Source organism: Mus musculus, chromosome 4, assembly GCF_000001635.26.
Source record: "Mus musculus strain C57BL/6J chromosome 4, GRCm38.p6 C57BL/6J".
In the NCBI taxonomy this organism is placed as follows: Eukaryota; Metazoa; Chordata; class Mammalia; order Rodentia; family Muridae; genus Mus; species Mus musculus.
The window spans coordinates 142,404,109-142,426,974 of NC_000070.6; the positions used below are offsets into that span (position 1 = coordinate 142,404,109).

Below are 22,866 nucleotides of genomic sequence, written 5' to 3' on the forward strand. Positions count from 1 at the left end.
GGACATCGCCGTGATTCCATACCATAGCAAAATCTATGCGCAGCAAGCCAGACAGCCCATGGTTGATTCTGGAGCCCATTTCTCATGCAACCATATTCCAAGTGGGATGCTGGACATCTCATAGATGTCTGGGTACACAGATGATAGCGAGAAGCAGAGACATCAGTACCCAACTCTGGGCCACTTCAAACACCTGTCCACTCCCTTTCGCTGGCAACACATTTCCACCATGCTGACAAGTGGGTATTGGAAGTTGACAATACTACACTGCGGGGACATCTTTACAAGGGGTATGTGAAATGCTATGGTTTTGCACTTGAACCTGCTGTGTGGGTAGAGGCCTAAGCACCAGAGACTCAGAGGCGTCTTTGGTAGAACACAGGTGATACAAAGATGAGCATATGGAACCTGGCCAAGGTTCGGCCACTCTTCCCTGTACTGTAGAGAGGGAGGTTGGGCTCTTGAGATAGTTGTGATGACTTATAGTGACTGTCAACTTGATATGCTTTAGAGTCACACAGGAAAGGGGCATGCCCATGTGGGCATGCCATGTATCTAGGGTAGGTCAACTAAAGTGTGAAGTCTCACACTAAATGGGGGTGGTACCATGTCCTAAACTGGGAGCCAGGACTGAATACAAAGGAGAGAGTGAGCTGAGCATAACTGTTCATGGTTTTATATTTTATTTGTGAAATTATACATTTTAAAAACGAATTAATTAATTAATTACTATGTGAATGTGCCATGTTATAGGACATGCATAGAGACCAGAAGACATTTTGCAGGACTCAACTCTGCCTTCCCACCCCGTGGGTCCTGGGGATCAAACTCAGATCATCAAGCTTGGCAGCAAGTGCCTTTACCCACTGAGCCATCTTGCTGGCCTGCTCTGTGCTTCTTGATTCTGGACACAATGTGACCGGCTTCCTCAAGCTCCTGTCCTTATGACTGTCAGGAAGGATGGCAGCTTCAAACTGTGAGCTACCCCTTCGTTGCTTTTGTCACAGAATATTAGACAGGGAAAATCACTAATGGTACCATTTTCTTTCCCTTTCCTGCCAACAGTGTGCTTTGGAAGGACCTTCTCTGCTAAGGAAGGAAATGTTGTTGTATGCCCAACAGAGAAAATTAAGAGTGAGAGAGCGAGGGCGGAGAGTGGAGGGCAGGAGCATGTGTGTGTTCTGGAATAAGACCCAGCCTTCTAGGCTTTATTAAACCTTCTAGAAGTTTCTCAGAACCCCCACCCCCCAAAATCAGGGATATATGCTCATTCTACTTTCATTCTGTCACTGTGGTAAAATATTCCAACCGAAACAACTTTGTGGGAGAAGGGTTAATTTTAATCTCACAGGTCACAGTCTGTTGTTGAAGGAAGTCAATGCAGGAACTGAAGCACAGATCATGGATGGAGGAACCATGCTGGCTGGCCCACTCTCAGGCTCAAGCTCAGCTATCTCTCTTATACAGCCCAGGACCACCTGCCTAGGGAATGGTGCTGCCCATAGTGGGCTTGGCCTTCCTACATTATTAACAATCAAGACAACCCCTCATAGATGTGTCCACAGGTGAATCTGATCTGGGCGATCTCTTCAATAAGTCTCCCTTCTCAGGTTAAAACTATGACAATGTTTCTGCTGTAAATAGCCAAGTTGACCCTGGAAGTGGGAAACCTGTCACATTGCCTTAACCCTCACCCACCCACCTCCCCTTCTGGCATCTTTCTTCCCTTATTTCTAGGTGACATACATTGGCCTTCCATGACCTGGGTCCATCAGACTACCCCCACTTCACCTTTGCACCCAACAGCATTAACTATTTACATCTCCAGTCTCTGTCTCCCCCCAGAGGGATAGACTATCCCCTCTGCCTGGAGGGCTTGCCTTTAACTGGTCTATTGCTACTTTGGGATTTGGCATCCTGACTTCCTGCAGGTTTGAGGGCTCTGGGAGTGAATGCTACTTTGTTCAGTTGCTCTCTGCTTCCCTTGGCACCCAGCCTGGCACCAGCCCTGGACCCCTGGGGAAGCTCAGCATTATGACGAATGGCAGTATTGGGATCCTACTCTAGGAGGAAGAGGACACAATGGTTGTTAGACCTCCTTCATGGTCCCAGGGTCACATAGCAGGGGCTTTCTCAGCAGGAGTAGTGATTGAAAAGTAACACATGCAAAATTAACTTACCAGCTAAAGGAAACTGAATTATGTATAACATGTTGTGAGCAAAAATTCCTAGAAAGAAGCCGTGTCTGCAAAGACTGACTAATTAAGACAGGGTGGTATAGAGGGTGGATGTTATACGTCCAGAACTGATACCTTATCTTAGGCTAGTTTTTGCCTCCCGAATAACCATGACTTGCTCACCCCATGCCAGAACTAATATCCTGTGACTAATAGAATAATAATAATAAAAAAACCTTTTGGAATCTATTATCTTAGTAGACGACTCACTAGCTTCCATCAACCCCAAAGCAAAGAATGTCATCAAATAACATCTCAGGCCCATGGAAAAGCTACCCCCATCTCTCTGTCCCTGCCTCTATGATAGAGCTACCAATGTATTTTAAACCTGCTTTCATTTATGACTTTCTTTGTTCTGTAAAACTATAAAACTTCATGAAACTGTTTTCATGCTGGAACGTGGAATTTGGGGAAACCTAAATCCATGGTCCTCAGTTGTGATCACCCCAAAATGGCTCCAGAATAAACTCTCTCGTATTCCCTTTAAGATGTGAACTTTGGTCAGTGTATAACAGTGTTGTGAATGAACACATCTCTTGGCAGGTTTTTGTAGTCTTCACCAAAGCACACAGGATTTATATATAGATGTTCAGGATCCTGCATCTTGTATCGAACAAGCTTTGCTGGCTACAGGGGGGTAGAAATAGCATCTCTCAAAGCTGCAGTGTGGGAGGGAAAGTGGCACCGAGCGGGGCAAGAACTGGGAAAAGGTGGGACATTGTTAAGCTGCTGGAGACCACATTCTCTGTCTTCTTCGCCCTCTTCTTCTTATTTCTCATAGTATTGTGTGTGTGTGTGTGTGTGTGTGTGTGTGTGTGTGTGTGTGTGTGTGTGTACATGCCATAATGCATGTGTGCTGATCAGTAGGATCTTGTTGAAGCAGGTTTGGTCTCTCTTGACTCTATCACTCTTTCTGCCTGCTCCAGGCAGGCAGGACCTGGGGCTTCTGGGTGATTCGCTTGTCTCCATCTCCCATCTCACTATAGAAGTGCTAGAAATACATATCTTTTTCTTTCTTTTTTTTTTTTAATGAGGGTTTCCAGGGATCTGACCTCAGCTTGTCAGGCTAGTGCAGCAAATGCTTTTACCCATTGAGCTATCTTCCTGGCTTCCTCTATCCCTCTACTGTAATAACTCTAGAGCAAGACTCAGTCTATGAGGGACTAGTTTTCTTCCTGACTCTCCATGAGTGCTTGATTTAGCCTGTTGGTTAAACTTCTAGCAGTGCATTAAGAAGACACGTAGATCTCATGAGGCCAGCTGGAGTTGCCCCCAGGACCACCCTGAGAGAGCCTTAGAGCCTAACATCTTCTAACGTCTGGATGATGGTGTGTGTGGCGGTTGAATCATACTGCTCATTGGGTTGTTCAATGAAGGACAAAACTATAGGATAAGGTCATTGTGGTAGAAAGTTCAAGAAAGATGTTCAGGTCTCTCCCAAACCACACAGTCTACAATTGCAGAGTCAGTCTTCAAAGCACAGGCCATCTAGTTCAAGCTTCCTCACTCTGACAATTCCCAACCTCCCTCTGGCCAAGGCTTCCCTACCCCTGGATGGTTGGGTGAGCAGGGAAGGTTTTCTTCAGCCATGTTCTGCTTTGTGACTCTGACATCCATCACAGAGCACTTGGGAGGTATGAACTAAATGTTTGAAGAGCAAATAAATGAATGAATGAGTTGGTTTATCCCAGGAGATGTAAGTGGGAAGAGGGGGGCCTAGAAACCATGACATTAGGAATTCTAGATTCTTCAGCAGTCTTGACCACCCTCTTTCTTTCTTTTCTATTTTCTAGATGAATTCTGCTCTCTGTCCTTCCCTCAAAATTCTAACAAAAGGGCACCATGCCCACTGACCTCTGGCTCAGTTGGTGACAGATGGGCAAGCAGAGGCAGCTGGGAGTTACACAGTTTATCTTGTAAGGATGCAGCAGAGGAAGACAGCTGATTAGGCCAGAGCCAACTGATGTCTCAAAGGCCCAAAGGTCGGCTGCACTGAGTAGCTTCAGCTCCAAGGAGGTCCTGTTTTAAGAGCGAGACCTGCAAACACTAGCCCCGGAGCTTAATGGGATTGAAATACAAGGCTTCACCAAGGGAATGCCATATGGATTGATGGTGACTCTCTGTCTAGCCTAGTACAGCAGGTAAAGTCCCGAGTAGCCTCCAAGCCATAGGCAAAGCTTTCTTCCACACAATGCAGACCTTTGGCATGGCAGCAAGGTAGGCTCTTGGGGACGCCCTGTATGTCAAGGATAATTTCCAGTTTGACCTTTTCAGTGAGGATGGAACTGAGGGCCCCGGAGGGCAGCTCAACGTACGCAGAAACTGAAAGAAGTAAGTCGGTCCCTTCTGTGGAAGGTACTTATAGACTTGCCTCCAAATAGCCAAGGAAAACAGGGTGCCTCCGAGAATAAAGGGGCAATTGTAGCCTCTTTTGACAGGCAAGTGACAAGTACGGTAGAAGCTGAAGGGCACACAATAGTCCCCTCTATCTCTCCCTTCACCCGACTTAGAAGGAAGATTAGAGGTCAAGCTCTGGTGATGGGGTGCATTGTATAAACAATGACCAAAGCATCTCTATTGGCACTGGTTAGACTCTGGTACAGGCAAGCTCACCCACAAACCTCTTTTGCTCTCCAGGTTCTTGTTGGAATAATACCAGACAGGGAGGAGGTGGCTCTCTGGTAAAGTGCCCAGTGCACGCACACATACACACACACACACACACACACACACACACACACACACACACACACATACCAGACAGGGAGGAGGTGGCTCTCTGGTAAAGTGCCCAGTGCACGCACACACACACACACACACACACACACACACACACACACACACACACACACGAGGATCTGCATTTGGTTTCCGAGTGCCCAGGTAAAAGCTGGGCAAGATACCACCTGCCTCTGCAGAACTGATGTCGCCCCATCTGAGGTCATCTTGACACACACTCAATGGCACATGGGTGTATGAATGCATGTATGTAACTGTACAGATGCACGGAGATGGGGATTGCTGTGCATGAGCGCCTGAGTCTTGCTTGGGTTGCTTTATGGGCACATTGGGGTCACAATAAACAAACTGACATACTTTTCAGAAATCTCTATATTCATTTACCCTACTTGAAATTTCAAAGCACCAGCCCATCTATTGACAGTCAAACAAACAAGCAAACAAACACCCCAAACATCCCCAAAGCTTTTTTTTTTTTTCTTTAAGAACGTTCTGTTAAACATTTAAGTCAGCATTTGTTTCAAGGAGCAATCCCTAGTCATGACTCAAAATTATATATTTGGCTTTAATTGCTGCATCATTATCTCTATACACGTGAGATGGAAATGTAAATCCAATATTAGCTATTCAAATACACGTTTGTTTTCCAAGTGGCCTTCTCCCTCCAATGACTCTACGGGATTAGAGAGAGCAATAATGGGTCCAGGGTGTGAGATGATAACTAGCTCTCCTGACATCTTTGTAAATCAGGATGCGGGAGTGGTACGTACGGGGTGTAATTATCCAAACCCAATAAACTCTAGGGAGATCTCCAGAGTCTGCCTTCTTAAATGTAGTGCAGACCTGTGAGTTTTAGGAGAGGCAGCTATTGGGCTGCATTTCAGGAGAGTGACAGTCGTCTGAATAAAAGCCTCTGAGTGTGCAGGATAGACGGGTCTTGTTCATTTCCTTTATCTCTGTTATGCTCAGTGGCTCTGGGCAATCCTGAGCCCCATCTAACCTGTGACTTAAGAGAATCAGCCACCAAGGATCGTGGTGACAAGGAGGGGTTTGTCATAACCAGCCACATCAGGCTTGCTGCAGAGGATTCCCAGGCTGGTCTTCGATGTGAATACGTAAATGAAGTCGAGCTTCACGCTCCCTGACATCTACACTGGTTTAGTGGTCTCTTTAAATCTGAGGCTCCCCAGTAAAAATGTTCAATAGGGCATCCCAGGTTCACTGTTACGTGAGATTGTATAATATACGTTTCTTTATGGGGCAGTGTCTAGTACTTGCACTCGAGAGTAAAAGACATGAAGGAAGGCAGTAGCCCACGAAGCATAATTCACAAGGAGTGCTGTGTGACAAGCTTAAAGATGAAGTTACCAACCTGTTTTCATCTCTTGGTCGAGGCGGCCATCTATCTGATTGGAGACGTGATAGTGTCCACATAGAGGAATCCAGGAATTCTGTTAGGCATGGAAGGGCTGCAGAGGATTTGCTGCCCAGAGAGGAGCAGAAGGCTTCAAAGCACGTGGACACTTCGTGGAAGGAGAATGACCCCCTAGAATTATTACTCCTTCCCTTAGTGCCAAAGGCTCCCTTCTTGCTTTATAGCACGTTCTGCCCTAGCTGGTCTTGACGGTTGCTGTCCCTCCCACTGTCTGAGTACCTCATTCAGGGAACTTGGCGCATACCGGGCCAGGATCCAAGCAATTCCTTGAGAAGAAATCTTGTCTCTGCTTCTAGGAAGGTACAGCTTGGGTGACAGATGCCTCAGGATCTGGAAAGCCAGGGGGCCTTTCACATTTTCCCCACCTCCTCTTGAGCACTTTAAGTTTCCAATGAGGAAATAATTTCTGGTCTTCAGTAAGGGCAAAGTCTTTCTAAGGAGTGATGGCCAAACGGCCTCTACACCCTGACTTCATCTCTCAGCCTCAATTCCAAGTCTCCAGACCGCAACGTCCCACGTGGGAAATACACTTGCCAGAGCGTTCCCATGCCTCAGACACACAGAGACTCTCTGTCCAGCTCAAGTCGCAAGCTTATGCTGCAGCCAGACCCAGGTAGAAGGACTCAGCCCTGCATCACATGGCTAGGTCCTGAGCAGGTGCCGGAGTAAGTTTCTGGAAACATACCGGAGCCTCAGCACGGTTCACACCCATCAGCTGTTCCTGGAGGTTTTTTTTTTTTTTGGTCAGAGAGAGAAATTTATCGCATCCAAATGTGTAGTCTCTGCACGAGGGGGAGTGTGTATGCGTATTCTTGGCGCCTTCCTCTGCAAACAGAATAACAAGTAAGCGCATGCGTGAACCGGGAGACAAGCTGCTTAGCACTCGGCTTCCTTGGCTCAGGCCTGGTGTGTGTGAGCTGACAATTGGAGGCAGTTCTGGGCAGCAGTCTTTTGCTACAATTCCTTCACGAAGAAGAGATGGAAGTACGGAATTCTATGGACCAGGCTCTCCCCAGCTGCCACCTCAGAGCGTTCCATGTACTTGTGTCCTATGCTTGCTTGGACTATATTCTAGCTGTTTTCTTTCATGTTGGTTTCTGTTATTAAACATTGAAGAGAAGAGGTTTTGTCTTAAGCATTTTAGTGTTGGCCCTGAGCCAAACAGTGCCAAGGATGGTCTGGTATTCCAGGGCTCACCCTAGTATTTACATCCTGAGAGCTCTGCATGTGACCCCTGTGGACACAGTGGGGACCATGACAGTTGTATCCTTGAAAAGACATTGATAGTCCATGTTAACTCAAAATCTTTTCTTCTTTTTAAAAAAATGATTTCATTGTTTTTAAGTGTGTGTGTGTGTGTGTGTGTGTGTGTGTGTGTGTGTGAGAGAGAGAGAGAGAGAGAGAGAGAGAGAGAGAAAGAATGTGTAGGTATGTGCACATGAATGCAGGTGCCTGAAGAGGCCACAGGAGGGCGCTGCATCTCCCGGAGCTGAAGTTAACAAGAGCACATAACAAGAGGTTATGCGCTGCCTGCTGCTGGAAGCCGCACAGTAGGCACTCTTTACTGCTGAACCACCTCTCCATCCCTCAACATATTCTCTTAATGAAGAAAGTGGCCCCATGAGAAAAAGAACCTGCCGTCCCACAGGAGGGCCTGGACCCAAGCAGAGCTCTTGCTACATTACTGTTAACAAGACCATGATTTGGCAAATGACAGCACATTCATGAGGCCATTTACTTAGGGTTCCAGAGGCTGGATATGAAGGTTAGAGTCTGCAGAGAGGCAGACTCAGTGGGACAAGAGATTCCCAATACGAGAGTCTCCTCCTCTCTCCCTGGTGACAGAAATGGACCAGAGATGTTTTTTTTTCCAACATCAGTGATAGGAATAGCAGCAGAACAGTATTCTGAGAAATTGTGAGTTTCTGTAGTTTGAGTGGCAGGGCACCAAGGCCCTTCCATCCTATGGGGAAGGCACCACAGAGCCCCAGCTTAATTTGCAGTCAGGGGCCCACTGCTTGCACTGTGCCCACAGTGCAAAAGAATAGAACAGCTTCTGCCTTTGGGGTTTGCATCGGTACAACCAAAGGACAGAATTTGCTTTACGGCTTCAGCCCCATCGAAACACAGAGAGAACTCTTCAAACATGAGATCGCCGCATGGGTAAATCACTCGAATCCCCTCTTCTTCAGCTGTACCCAATTTTCACATTGGAGAAAGCAAGGACACCCTGTGATGAGTGACGTCTGATGTCAAATCCCAGCTTTCCAGCAAGATCCAGGGGCTACACTGGGCAGAATTTGACTGTGTCTCTGACCTCACTTTCTCCGCTAGGACTCCCACAAAGTTTTTTTTTTAAAGGCTGTCACTGGAGGCTGCTGAGCACCCTTCAGCTACTCTGCTCAATGCATCTAGTTTTATCCTTTCCCCTTCGCTGTCTCTTTCTATGGGCATCCTTCCTTGCTGCACCTCAGCTCCACACCCAAACGGACCCCACAGTTCTACACGCCTCACACTCCTAGCACTCACTGCCTGCTTTTTGACTCATCCCTGTCGTACCAAGGGTCAAGTCTTAGTTCTGTCCCCAGCCACTGAACACACATACTGTGAACTTGGTGCGTGCCCCCTCTCAATCTGATATTGTCAAAGATCCCCCGCTCTCAGTGTGGTGCCAAGGAATTAGTAAAGATTCCCTCCCAACAAAGATTCCTTTTAGAAATGCCAGTGAATGGGTGGGGGCGCGGACTCAGTTGGTAGAGACTGCTTAGCATGCTTGAAGCCCTGGTTTGAGTCTGCCAGTATTATATGGACAGGGTGTGGTGGCGAATGCTGGAAATCTCAGCACTTGGGAAGTAGAGGGATGGCATTCAGGAGGTCAAGGTCATTCTTGGCTATATCATAAGATGCTTGAGACCTAGTCTCAAATAAAAGAACACACACACACACACACACACACACACACACACACACACACACCCTACATGCACACACACATGCACATACCCTCGAATCCCACCTCAGCAGAACTGTAGGAGAAAGACTCTACATGACTTGAGGTCACTCAGGGTGTGGTAATTTGCAAACTGGGTAGATCTGGAATGTTCTCTAATGGCCTACGTGTTGAAAGCATGTTTTCCAGGCTATGGTCCTACTTGGGGGTGATGGTGGTGGTGGCGGCACCTACAGTACCTTTCCTCTGTACAAGTTGGTTCATCTCAAAATAGCTCAATATCACAAAACTAACTAATAAACAATGAATCCTAGCATCACTTTCTAGGAGATTCTATTGTGTAGATGGGAAAGTGGGTGTTGAGGACTAGAACAGAATGCACCCAAGGAAAGAGCCGGGAGGGGGCAGAGCTAAGGTCACATCCAATCTGTCCACCCATGAAGTCAACCAACCAACTTTCCCACACTGACTCTAAGGGGCAAGCCTGTGCTACCATCACCCTGAGGCTGGCCCTTAAAAGACTTAACAAGAAATCTAAGTACATCAGTGGGGGATTGCAAAGACTCAAATATAAACTCACAGGAGTCTAGTCCAGGGCTAGGGCCCAGCTTGTTCCTGGAGTAATATACCTGCTTAGGCAAGCATCAACACAGGCTTGGGAATTCTATTCCAGAACTAAGCAGAACACTGGCACTGTTGTTCAACTATTGTCATATACCCAAGTGGGTGATGAAGGAGGAACTGTTGCTTGGATACCAATCTTCAGTTTGTGTGTGTGAGAGCATGTATGGTGTCCAGAGGTCAATGTTGGGTGTTTTCAAAAGGTGTGTGTGTGTGTGTGTGTGTGTGTGTGTATGTGTGTGTGTCTGTGTGTGTGTGTGTGTGTGTGTGTGTGTGTGTATGTGTGTGTCTAAATGTTTGTATGTTTACCACATGAGGCCAGAAGGTGTTAGACCCCTTAGAATTTGCACTCGGGTTACAAGAACATAACAAACTTAATCTTTGGGGCCCTTTTAGTTTTGCTTTTGTTTGTTTGTTTGCCTTACATGAGTCCTGGGGGATTGACCTCAGGTCCTAATGCTTGCATGGAAAGCACTTTACTGACTGAGCCAGCTCTCCAGCCTGCCATCTTTGGCTAGCCTTTATATTTTATTGAGTTCCTACTTTGTGCTGGGAACCCAAAGAATTTTTTAGGGAACAAAAACTGCCTCGGTGATCCTGAGATTTTATTGGGCAGGGAAGAGCCAATTCCACCCAGCTGTGATTGACAGAGGGGGCAGGCTAGCTTTCTAAGCTTGGAAACCTTTTCCAACGTCCCTGGGGCCAGTGGGTATGCCAGCAGCTGAGGAGGAAACACTGTGTGCTATAAAGGAGCTTGGTGACATTAACAAACAGGTAGCAAACAGGTGGCATTCGTTGTTCATGCAAGTATTTGACAAATATTTACTGAGTGTAATCTATGTTTCAAAACAGCCAACAGGCAATACAGTTAATGTGAGCAAGAAATGGCAAAGGCTTTGCTATGAATGCTACTTGGAAGGCCCAAGAAAGCCTAATGGCACATGAGTTGAGATAGAGGGTTGAGTAGCGCCTCCATGTGGAGAAAGGTTGGAATACTTTCCTCCGTGCTTCCCAGAGCGCATCTTATTAATATAAGCTGAGTCTCTGACCTGCCCATCTTCTGTGAGATGAGCTAAGTCTGTCAAATCCCAACAAGTGAGGTTTAATTATGGCCACTCTCTTTTCCTTACACTTCTGGGGCGGTTTGACACCCAGGCAATTAACTCTGCCTGCTTCTCTCAGGGCTACCCCCACCTCTGAGCAAGGCAAGCAGCACTTCTCAGCCCCTGGGAAGGTCCCTGGGTCCCCTCTAAATGGCTTTCAGTTCACATTTCCCAGCCCATCATGCATTCTGAAGGTGCTTCTCATACCTGATAGGAAATTCACAGTGTATCAGAAATGACAGATAGGGCTCTCAAACAGCCAAGGGAAATACAAACAGAGAGATCTGATTCCCAGACTCCAGGACCGACAACTCAGGGGCAGGGGTAGAAACGGGGAGGGGGGAGCGATGTTTCTGAGGAATTAACCAGAAAATTAGTTCTCAGGGCATGGGGGGATGAGAGGGGCGGGAGATGATGGTGTTATCTGACATTCTTACACCATACATTTTTATTATGACTTTTAAGTTTCTTTATTTTGTATTTCTCTCTGTGTCTCTCTGTGGTGTGTGTGTGTGTGTGTGTGTGTGTGTGTGTGTGTGTGTGTGTGTGTGTTTGAATATGTCATCCATGTGTGGGTACCCAAGGAGGTTAGGAGAGGGCATTGGATCTCCCAGACCGGGAGTTACAAGCGGTTGTGAGTTGCCTTACATGAGGGTTGGGAACTGAATACAGGTCCATTCAGAAGAGCAGCCAAGGCTCGGATCTGCTGAGCCATCTCTTGAGACCCCACCCTCTCATATTCCATCCTAGAAATCCAGTGACATCGACACTGTGCCCACTCCTCTGGATTTCATACTCTCAGGCCTATAATATTGTGGATGAATACAGTCAAAGACGTCCTGGTGGGTCAGAGAGAATTTATGACTGCGTAATTATAGAATTAAAAAGAATAATTTCCTCCTCAATATGAAATATTTCTCCATTAAAACAGCACATTAGAGTGTAGAAAGGTTATGGGATATCTTTTGAGTCTAAAAAGGGAAAAGAATCCTGACTTCTGAGCCTGGGGATTTCTACACTATGTTAAGTTAAGTAAGAGAGATACAAAATACAAAATGAAAATCCCAGAGGAGTCCACTGTATAGGAGGGACCCAGAGCCACGGAGTTCACTGAGATGATGAGCCAGGTGGTGGCTGCTGAGGGCGCTGGGGTGTGTGTGTGGGGTTGGCTGCTGGAGGTATGGGGGCAGGAGAGGGGTGACTGCTGGAGGCATGGTGGTGGTGGTGGCTGCTGGTGGTGCCAGGGGTGAGGAAGGGAGACTTTCAGTTTGAGAAGATGGAAAAGATGACAATGGTGACAACTCCTTGGAGGAATCCCAGCTGTGAACCAAGACAGGACACCCCGCTGTGGGGTTTAAACTTCCTTTTGCTTTTCAATATTGTTTAGGTTTATTTATTTAACCCATAAGCATGTTTTGCTTGCAAGTTTGTGTATATCCATATATGCCTGGTGCCTCTGGAAGCCAGAAGAGGCTTTTGATCTCCTGGGGCTGGAGTTACCCATGGTTGTGAGTACTCGTAACCACTGAGCCACTTCTCTGGGCTCTTTAACTTATTTCACTATGACACAGGTTGACACATTTTCACTATGTAACACAGGTTGGCTTCAAACCAGCAATCCTCCAGTTTCTCCATCCCAAGCGTTGGAATTAAAGGCATGTGCCATATTATTCGCAGTCGTGAATTTTGTTGTGTGTATGTTCTCATAGTTTGAACAAATATAACAATATCAAATGCTACCTTTGAGCTGTACTGGAATAACAGGATTGGGGGCTGGAGGGACTTAGTGGGGAGTGGGTCACTTAAGGACTTCTGACACTCAAGTGCCGTTCTTGTGACCTTGGGTCACCCAAGCTACCCAAGCCAGAGGTCTTAGCTATTGACTCAGAAACAAGGTTAATACACCCACCATAAGACATGCACATACATGTCTGAGGCGGCTTTATTCAGACAGGCTCCCAGCTGGAACCAGTCCACGTGCCCATCAACCTCAGAAAGGAATAAACAAACTGGGGTCAATCCGTATGGTTTGAGAGTCTTTGGCTACACAAAAATGAGCGCACATCTGAAGCACAGCCACTTGGCTGGGGCTCAGGATAGTTCTGCAGAGCCAAAGTAGCCTGGAAGGGAGGCACAGACATTGTAGGACCCATGTGCGTGACGTTCCCAATGAGGCAAATGAAACCCAAAGATAAACTATAAAACAGTGATTCTCTTAGAGGGGTGGGGTGGGGTGGCCAGGGAGGAAAACATGGAATTTTCAAGGATGATGGATATACCTGATGTGTTGATAAGGATGATAAAGATACCATTCCAGCGGCTGGGAATGTGGCTTGGTGGTTAGAAACAACTGGCTGCGCTTTCAGAGGACCCATGTTTGCTTCTCTGGCCTTTTTAAAATGTGGGTTCTGGAGATCAACTGTAGCCCCCACAATTATGTGGCCAGCTCTGACTGAGTTGTTCCTTTTTCTTCTTGGTCTTTTGAGATTAGGGTTTCTCACGGCCAAAAGCTGGCCTTGTAACTGGTTATGTAGCCTAGGCTGGCTCCAAACTCATAGTTTTCCTGAGATTGTAGGGGTGTGCTACTGTGCCTGGCTACAAATTATCTACTCATTGGTAACTGACTTCTGATCTTTTGGCATCACTACACCTGAATAAATTTAATATCTGAATATGAGCAGGGGAGTGGCTAGTATGCACCAACTCTGTAAAACATGGAGTCTGTGAAATAACTGCATCTATCTCCCAGTGGTGACCACAATTCATCCAGTCTATCACTATACATTTGGGGTCACTTGGTGACATAGCTTAAAAAGGCAAGGCCAGCCGGGCGTGATGGCACACGCCTTTAATCTCAGCACTTGGGAGGCAGAGGCAGGCGGATTTCTGAGTTTGAGGCCAGCCTGGTCTACAGAGTGAGTTTCAGGACAGCCAGGGTTACACAGAGAAACCCTGTCTCAAAAAACCAAACAAACAAACAAAACAAAACAAACAAACAAAGGCAAGGCCAGTGCACATCTTCTGTTTCCTGTGACAATCCGGGAGCCTTGCTGAGGGCCAGGCAGAGAGAGAAGGCTTTAGCTACGCTTTGATGAAGGACTGCGGTCCACTGGAGCTGCAGTCAGCCCCTCTTTGAGTAGATGATGGACTGAGCCAGAGAGGGGAAGTGACCCACCGGAGTCACACAGCCTGTGTCCATCAGAGTAACAATGGCAAGCACCATTCCCCTTCCCCACCAGCCCTGGGTCTCCAGAGTCTACTGTTATGACAAGCCACCTATATACCCTCTATGAAAGACAAACTAGTATCATGGACATCAAGAGTCCCAGGACTATTCCTGCCACGATCTGTCCTTTGCTCACCTGTCCAGCACTTAGTTTTCAGTCACTACTGCGTTTCCTGTCACCACTTAGCAGTCCTTTGAGTAAATGGCACAGGTCTTTCGAAGCCTGGCTGGCTATTTCCTCATATCTCTTCCCAGATGGAAACAGGCTCCAGGGGTCCCCCTTGATAATTCTGAGGCCTGCAAGTATCTCCCTTTCTGTATGATGTCGTTGAAAAGCTGATTTCTAACCCTTCCTAGGGGGAACCCTGGGGAAGGACCCCCAGAATTCAGGATGGGTACTTGTCATCACCAAGATCTGCAGATGGCTCCCTGGGGTCCCTTGGTGCCTGTCATCGCCTCTCAGAATTCCTGCTTTCCACTCCTACTCCACAAGCCAGCCCAACTCTAGTCTCCTGAGTGAGTCACTGGTCAATTTTGACAGCTTGGAAGCATTGCTTACATCCAGGGAAATGTGCAGGGCCTTGTAGCCATGATCAAGAATTCACAGAATCTAGCCTTCGTTAGTAGGACTCACCCTTTAGCCCCAAGAGTGGAAGCAGGGCTTTAAAAACCCCATCTTGGCTCATTACTGCCTGTGATGGCCATAGGAAGAGTAAGAACCCTTTATGGTCTCTATCTCTTTCTTCTCTAAAATTCCTGCTCCCCACGGTGTAGAGAATCAAGGGAGAGCCCTTTGGAGCTGTTGGGCGACTGCTATTCTGTGTATGTAGTAGGGATGAACTAGGGGTAGACTCTGGGTGTCTTCTTTAGCTGCTTTTCATCATACTTTTTTGAGACAGGATCACTCACTGAATCTGGAGTCCATTGATTTGGCAAGAGCTGGTTAGGGAGCCCCACGAATCTGCTTGTCTCTGCTCCTTTAGCACTGGGTTACAGAACTAGGGAACTATACCCCATCTTCATGTAGATGCTGGGGATCCAAACTCAGGCCAGCATCCAGCACTCCCCGGATGCCTGAGAGGACAGTTTGCATGAAGTCCGGGTTTCTTTCATAGAAGGACGAGCTGTAGGCTCACAGTGACTTGATTCTTCCTGAATGGAAGCTGAAGATGGATTGTAGGAAGACATCGTGCCTTCATGTGTTTTAATAATCCTGAAGACCAGGCTGCTGGGGAGGAATAGCCTTTCAAGATCATCAGGGCCACTCTGACATAGAAGAGGCAGATAGAGCCACCTCCCCCACCCTCATCAGTAGCACGGTCAGGCTCAACACTGGACACTTCCAGAATTCTTTGTCTTTAAGCACACATATTTCCCAATCAGAAATAGGATTCTTTCTCTGGCCTCTGCTGCAGATAGGGTCTACGCTGGGCTTTAAGGTAGGTGGTTGTGGCTGGGAGAGATGGACTGGGAGAGATCTGGGGCACAAGTCTGGTCATTCCACCCATTCTAAGGCCACACTGGCATCACTGGTATCCCCATAATGCCACTTGTCCACTGGATCCCAGCACGGTTCCCTCCAGTGCCTCATGTACATCACGTAAGTTCCCAACAAACAGTCTTTGACAAATTCTCCGTTGCTTGACTTGCTAGAGTCCCATCACCATCTGTCCCAAAGCACCTGGATACAGACAAGGGACTTACAAGGCGCTGTGTTGGGTTGTGTGTATTGGGGGAGCTCTTAAAAGTGTCTACATCTTCATCCTGGAGTTTTTCAAGGGAGATCCAGTTTAAAGAGCAACCTGTCTCAAGAGAGGGTGTGGACCAAACCACATTCAAGAGTGCCCCCTTCGCTCCCTGCCTTAATAACCCATCTATGTCACAGCCTAGCTCAGAGCACTGGGCAGAGGACAGAGGAGTAGGGAAAGTAAATGCAAACTGTGGAGAAATGACTTGCTGTATAGTGCACAGGCTTTTGTTCCCAACTAGCCAGGGAGGAGGGCCTGACCTCTCTAGCTTCCCCTGAACCAGACAGGTTCTGACAACACGGTCACGACCCTGGGGGGTGGCACAAGTCTCCCCAAAATAAGACCTCCTGGTTCTCAGGCAAGGACAATGGTTTCTCAGCTGTCCCAGGCTCTGTAGGAATGAAAGGTGGGGGTATAATTAGAGAGCATTCTGGCATCACTCCCCTCTCCAAAGAGAGCAAGACCCACGCTGATGGCAGAATGGAGTGTTCTGACAGGGCTGCTTTGAATCTGCGCTCCCCGGCTCCCTCGCCAACACTTGCAGACACGCAAATTAAGGGTCTGATTTTCTAATTTTCAGAAAATACAGGGCAAGAACTTTCTGGATGGAAATGAGGCAGAGGGAGAACAGAATAAGAAAAAGCAGAGAATTAAGGAAGAGAGATGTGGACATTTATTTTCGTTTTCAATTCTCTCTGTGATATCCTGAAATTAGGATACTTGAATAGTCCCCGAAGGGAAGCAGAAGCCCCTTGTCTATTAGAGGAAATGGCTGTCCTTCTCTGAATAGGTGACAGGGAAGAAAAATGAGCAGCGGCTACACCGTGCCCATTGCAAGGTGTGTGCAGCGAGCTTGCATGGTAGACGTCTGCATGCAATATGCGTTTACAAGTGGGGGAAGGGGAGAATAATTCGAGAGTGGTTTTTGTTATTCTTCTTGACCACAGTGTAGCCCAGTGATGGAATTCAGGTTATCATACCTGACAGCAGGGGACCTCACCTGGTGAGTCATCTCGCCCGCCTGCATCTAGCAACTTAAGACAATATTTTATTTAAGGTGTTTGAGTGTTTTGCCTGCATGTATGTTAGTGCACTACCTGCGCGGTGCATGCCCACAGAGGCCAGAAGGGAACATAGGATCAATCCCCAGGACTAGACTTACAAACAAATGTTAACAGACAAATGTACAGATGTGTGGGTGCTGGGAACCAATCCTTCTGCGAGAGCAGCAAGCACTCTGAAGCATTATGTCACCGCTGCAGATCCATATAATGACTCTGTACTGAGCATCTCCTCACGTCAAGCATTGACTAGATCAGCCATTCTCAACTTTCCTAAGGATGTGACCCTTTCACACAGCTCCTCATGGTCGTAGCGACCCCAATCATAACATTACTTTTGTTGCTATCTCATAACTGCAATTTTCCTACTGTAATGTACATATCTGGTATGCAGGATAGCTGGCACAGGACTCCTGTGAAAGGGCTGTTCAAACCCCGGTTTTTTTTTTGAGGGGGGGGTAGTCTCAACCCATAGGTTGAGAATTGTGAGTCTAGGAGCTGTCCATAGGGAGGAGATGACACAAACAAACAGAAGTCTGGCATCTACATTCTAATACGGGACACGGAACATACATAAGACACGGACACAGGACATGCATTTGGCCAGCAGCATGGGCTACAGAGAAACAATGAAACCGAAGGACAGGAGGTGTCAGGAGAAGGGTGTGGCCTCAGTGGTTATCAGACCTCAGTGTGAAACATACTATGGGCTAATGGGCTGCATCTCAGTGATCCCAAAAGTCTGTGCTGACCAGCCCGGCTCCCTTTCGGAGGCTGGCCAGCTTATCAATGCCTTTTCCACATAAGGACTTCCCCATCTCAAATATAGGCAATTTTTGATGAGTTCATTCTGCCTTGCACAGTGGGGTGTGTTGCTATGAGATGCCAGTGGCACTTCCAGATTCTACCTGTAGTTGCTGGAAATGTCCTTGATTTTGCCAGGTTGGGGCAAAAAAAAAAAAAAAAAAAAAAAAAAAAAAATCAGCACTGGTTAAGCACTGCTGGTATAGCTCTTCCCATCAAACTATGGTGCCTGACCCTGTATACCAGAGATGACCTTGAATGTTCAATCTTCCTGCCTTTATCTCCTGGGTACTGAAGACTGAGACTATGGCTTCATGTTTTCTAGGTGAGCACTCTACCCACTGAGCTACATCTGTAGCTTTATCCCTGGGAACAAGGTGGAAACACAGATTCTCTGGTGCCAGGTAAGGCTGGCTCAATCAACCCTTGGGTTTCAGTAAGAGTGGCTGACTATGCAGGTCACACTGGAAAACAACTGTTCTACCCTGTTACGGGACGCCTAGAGAGATGGCTCTTAAACTTCGCAGCATGCACTAGAATTACTGGACTGTGGGGAGAAGGCCACATTCACATCTACAGAATGAGAATCCAGTGGGTAAGTGCACACAGCATTCTTTATATTTACCAAGCTCTCCAGACGGCACTGTGCACACCACCACCCTTGAGCGCCACCTTTAGACAGGGCAGTCAGAACAGCAGTACAATCATAACCAATGTACCCACGAGAAATACAAATTATAGGGGCCAGTGAGATGGCTCAGGGGATAAAGGCATTTGCCACCAAGCCTGATGACATGAGTTCAATACCTGGAACCTGGGGGAAAGAGAGAACAGGCTTTCCAGAATTATCCTCTAACCTTCAGGTATACACCACAGCACAGCATCACTACACACACACACACACACACACACACACACACACACACACACACCACACACACAAACCACCACCACCACCAAAACCAAAAAACAACTTGTCACACCTCTCCTCATTTTCTCAGACCTCTTGGAGCTGAAATTAGTGTGGGGCTCAATGATGTGTGCCTACAAAGCTTCCAGATGCTTTAAAAAAAAATCAGCTCCAATCTAGAGCCATGTTATAATCAATAAAGCTGATAAGCTAAGGCAATCTACCTTCTATAGCCATGCCTGTCTCTTTAGGCTTCCACAGTCGCTCAGAACAGGGGCTGGTGCTGCATCCTGGGAACCCGGCATACAAACACTTGACCCTGTGGGGACGTTTTACACTCAAGCCGTAATAGATGTTATCCACCAGAACATGATAAGGTGGAGGGTAACTTCTTGGGGTTTTAGAAGCATCAATGTTTAAATTAGAAAATTGTCTTCAACTGAGAGACCTGTGGTGCTCAGCAGAGGTTCTCAACCTGTGTGGGTCACGACCCCTTTGTGTGTTGTATATCAGACATCTCCCACATCAGATATTTACAGTAGCAAAACTACAGTTATGAAGCAGCAATGAAAGAATTTTATAATGGGGGGGGGTCACTACAATATGAAGAGCTCTGTATTACAGGGTCACAGCATTAGGAAGGTTGAAAACCACTGGCTTAGAGTCTAAGTTCTTGCCTATTTAAAGTGCGTGTGTGTGCGTGTGTGTGTGCATGTGTGTATGTGTGCGTGTGTGTGCGTGTGTGTGTGTGTGCGTGTGTGCGTGTGCGTGTGCGTGTGTGTGTGTGTGTGTGTGTGTGTAATGGGAGGAGGACAGAGAGAGGAAGAGTATTTGATGGTTAAACTAAGCACTCTGTAGTCCCGTACTCAAGGGGCTGGTAGTCCAGAAAGAAGCAATGCCATATATAGCCACTTTTGAGATTATCTAGATGGCTTCTCAAGTCTACTGTCATCTCTCGAAGACAGATGTATACTTCCAGGTCACCTCACAGGGGTGTCCAACCCTTACACTATGACACTGTCATTTACAAGTATGTTGGATCTCATTCATAGTTCTGGGATATACCTGCCCTGTGGGCTATAGGTTGGATATGTCCAAAGGCTAAGAGATTGGTGACATTCTGGGAAAGTCAGCATTTTCTGAATTGTGAACTATTTCCAAACAAGCATATCAAGAACAGTATCTTAGTTTCTTTCATCATCACTATGACCAAATGCCTGACAAGGGCTACTTAAGGGTGAAAGGATTCATTCTGACTCTTGATTTGAGAGGAAACAGTGGGCAAGGCATGATGGTGGGTGACGTCCTGATATCCTGGAGGATCAGGAAGCAGAGAGAGCTGGCCACAAACCGAGGTCAGGATACAACCCACAACACACCCCACCCCCAGTGCCCCACGCCCTTCAACTCCTAAATGATCTGTATCCTCCTTAAACAGGGCCAACCAATCATTCAAACACATGAACCTGGAGAGGGGTCAATTTTACATTTAAGCCATAACCAACAGTTTCTATTAGGAGACGGCTCCACGGTAAAGGGTGGATCATTGCAGCTTCAGATCCATCATAAGAGGCTGGAGAAGGTTTTTGTAGCATTGACACTACGAACAGAATCTGAGAGTCCTTTCCCATGGGATATCATCAACTTGCTGTAAGAATGTAAGCTAAGCTCTCCTGCACCTCTGACCCTTCTCACCCGAAACTAATGGAAGCTGCCAGGTTACTATGACCAGTGTTTCCAGACCTTGCCAAAGAACCTGCAGGGAGCAAGTCTGAAAAGCCTGCCTCAGCCTGAAAAGCGCTGGATTCTGCTAGATAGGGGATAAGGAGAGTGAGACATTGCTCCATCCCGTTCTTCTCAAGGCAGCCAGCCAGGCCAAGGACAGGTCCAGCAGGAGTGCAGGGCCTGGCTTGCTGTGGCTAAGGCAGGGCTCTCCTTGCAGCCATCTGAGCTCAGCTGTTCCCTGGGCTGGCTGAGCCCAGGTCTCCTAAGAGTAAGTATGGGCAATCCCACCTCTCTTGTTTCACTAACATTGCTCCAAACAAGCCTTTTGTTCTCTACACAACATCTGTTTCCAACATGAGACAATCGGCAACATGTGGGGGTCATGTTGTCCATTCAAAATACCCACAGGGTTGTGGACGCTTCCATGTATCCTACGCAGACTGGAGCTCCTAGCCAAACCTGTCCTGTGGGACAATGATCAATGGCCTCCCATGTTGGAGTGGAGTGGATGGTGTGGTAAGGCTCCCCTCATCCCAAAGACAAAGACTGCTCTCCATTCTGACTTCACAACTTCCCAGGCAAGAGAAGAAACTTTACAGTGGCAATGGATTAATAGATGCTTATATGCAAAATAAATTTTAAAAGAGATGTTTATATGAATAAACTAAAATTTTCAGAAATCACCCTTTGTCCACTCTCATGATGAATATCAGGAGTGTGAGGATCTCTGAGTCTTTGTATAATTTCTACCCTGTAACCTGTTCTGGGAGAGAATTTCTGATCCAAGATCCATTTGTGTGTGTAGCCAGGGTCAGTGGCACCAGTGTCAGAGGCCATCAGCGCACAACCACTCTGTTCCCAGGATTTAGGAAAATAAGAACTCTGTGAATCACGTTAAAGAAGGGAAGATGTTGTTTGCTGTAAGAATTACTCAACACCGACTTCATTTACCTTGATCCAAGGAGGCAGCTATAGATAGATGCTTAATGAAGCGTCATTATGGCCAGAAAGAGGAGGGGAAACTTCCTGTTTTACAAAGAGGAGACAGGAAGTGAGGAGCCCACATAGTCTACAGGAGGAAAAATGGGAAAAATGGCTTGTCCAGAGGAAGAGCCTTCAGGGTTGCATGACTTTGAAGGTTCCTCTGAGACTTGAGGCTCAGCCTATATGGGGCTTCACCTGGGTCCTCATGGGGACCACATGAGGCTACAGTCACCTGTGTACACCTTGGGATAGCACCACATGAATTGAGAGGAAATGAGCCAATCTGTGTGGAGAGCAAGAACACTTGCTGTGGCTCCCTGTGGCCTGCAGGGCTCAGTCAAGGGTGGCCTCCTAGGTCTAAGCTGTCAACTGCTCTGAGGCCTGAGGTCAGGGTCACCCGTGTTCAGAGTCAGGAAAGGGGGGCATGGTAGTTTGGGTCTCTGGGCAGCTTCCTGCAGTTGGTAGGGGAGACCTAGGTACCTCTGAATGAACACGCAAGGATGAGGACTCCTAGGAACATGGCAGAAGGAAGTAAAGGGCAGAAACCAGCCCCCTCCATTTCAAATGCCAAGTAAAGGAACCCCACCCACATGGTGTCGCATGTTGGACAGCGGCAACTACTGGATGGTCAAGATGCAGAGTAGTCACCAGAAAGGTCCGGAAGCTTCTGTGGCAGAATGCTAGGTTCTTATAGGCACGACAGTGTGAACGGGGCAGGTCTGAGTGTTTCTACTCAGGAGCACTCTGTTCATAAGAAAAGATATTTTGTATATGGCTCCTGAGCCCCTTGGGGGCTTTGATTCTCCCTCTCCCCCTTTCCCTTCTGGTTGACTAAGGAGTTTATTTACAAAATCAGGTCACATCGGAGCACATTCCTGTGACTTCAGCCTGAAGGAAAGAAAATGGAGTCGGTGGATTCAGTGGTGGGAAACCTAGGCAGCGCTTTGTTCTAATCCGGTTTTGAGGAGCAATTTGATCAGTAAGGCTTGTGTAGAATGGGTCCTAATCTTGAAACAAGATCTCCTTCCCGTTGCTGTTTTTTTTTTGAGGACTCATCTGCATACACCATGGTTACCAAGAGCAACTTGAGGACAGAGTGCTTTGACAGTTCCCAGTGGGGACCATCCATCCAGGAGTCCTGTCCCCTATGCCTCTGCTCTGTTTACCTCAGAACAATTACAACCTGAAGTGAAATGTGCCTGCAGACAGAGTCAGATGCTTGGTTCAGATAAACCCCAGCAGGACTGCCTGGAAAAGACACACTCTTCCATGTCCCTGGGTCACGCATGAGCTCAGACCCACAAAGGTGTAACTGGGACACAA

The 22,866-nt window shown here is 47.2% G+C and overlaps 1 long non-coding RNA gene across 1 annotated transcript in view; it reads right to left on the bottom strand.

The window, feature by feature from the left end:
* The window catches only part of Gm42339, a 73,981-nt gene that overhangs the window by 24,407 nt on the left and 26,708 nt on the right, over positions 1-22,866 (bottom strand). Inside the window, exons 1-2 of the long non-coding RNA XR_003955298.1 lie at positions 9,942-22,866; positions 1-7,508 (exon numbers count right to left, since the gene is read on the bottom strand). The exon at positions 1-7,508 is cut by the window's left edge and continues 24,407 nt beyond it; the exon at positions 9,942-22,866 is cut by the window's right edge and continues 26,708 nt beyond it. This is a non-coding gene — a long non-coding RNA (predicted gene, 42339). The remainder of the gene's footprint in view (positions 7,509-9,941) is intronic.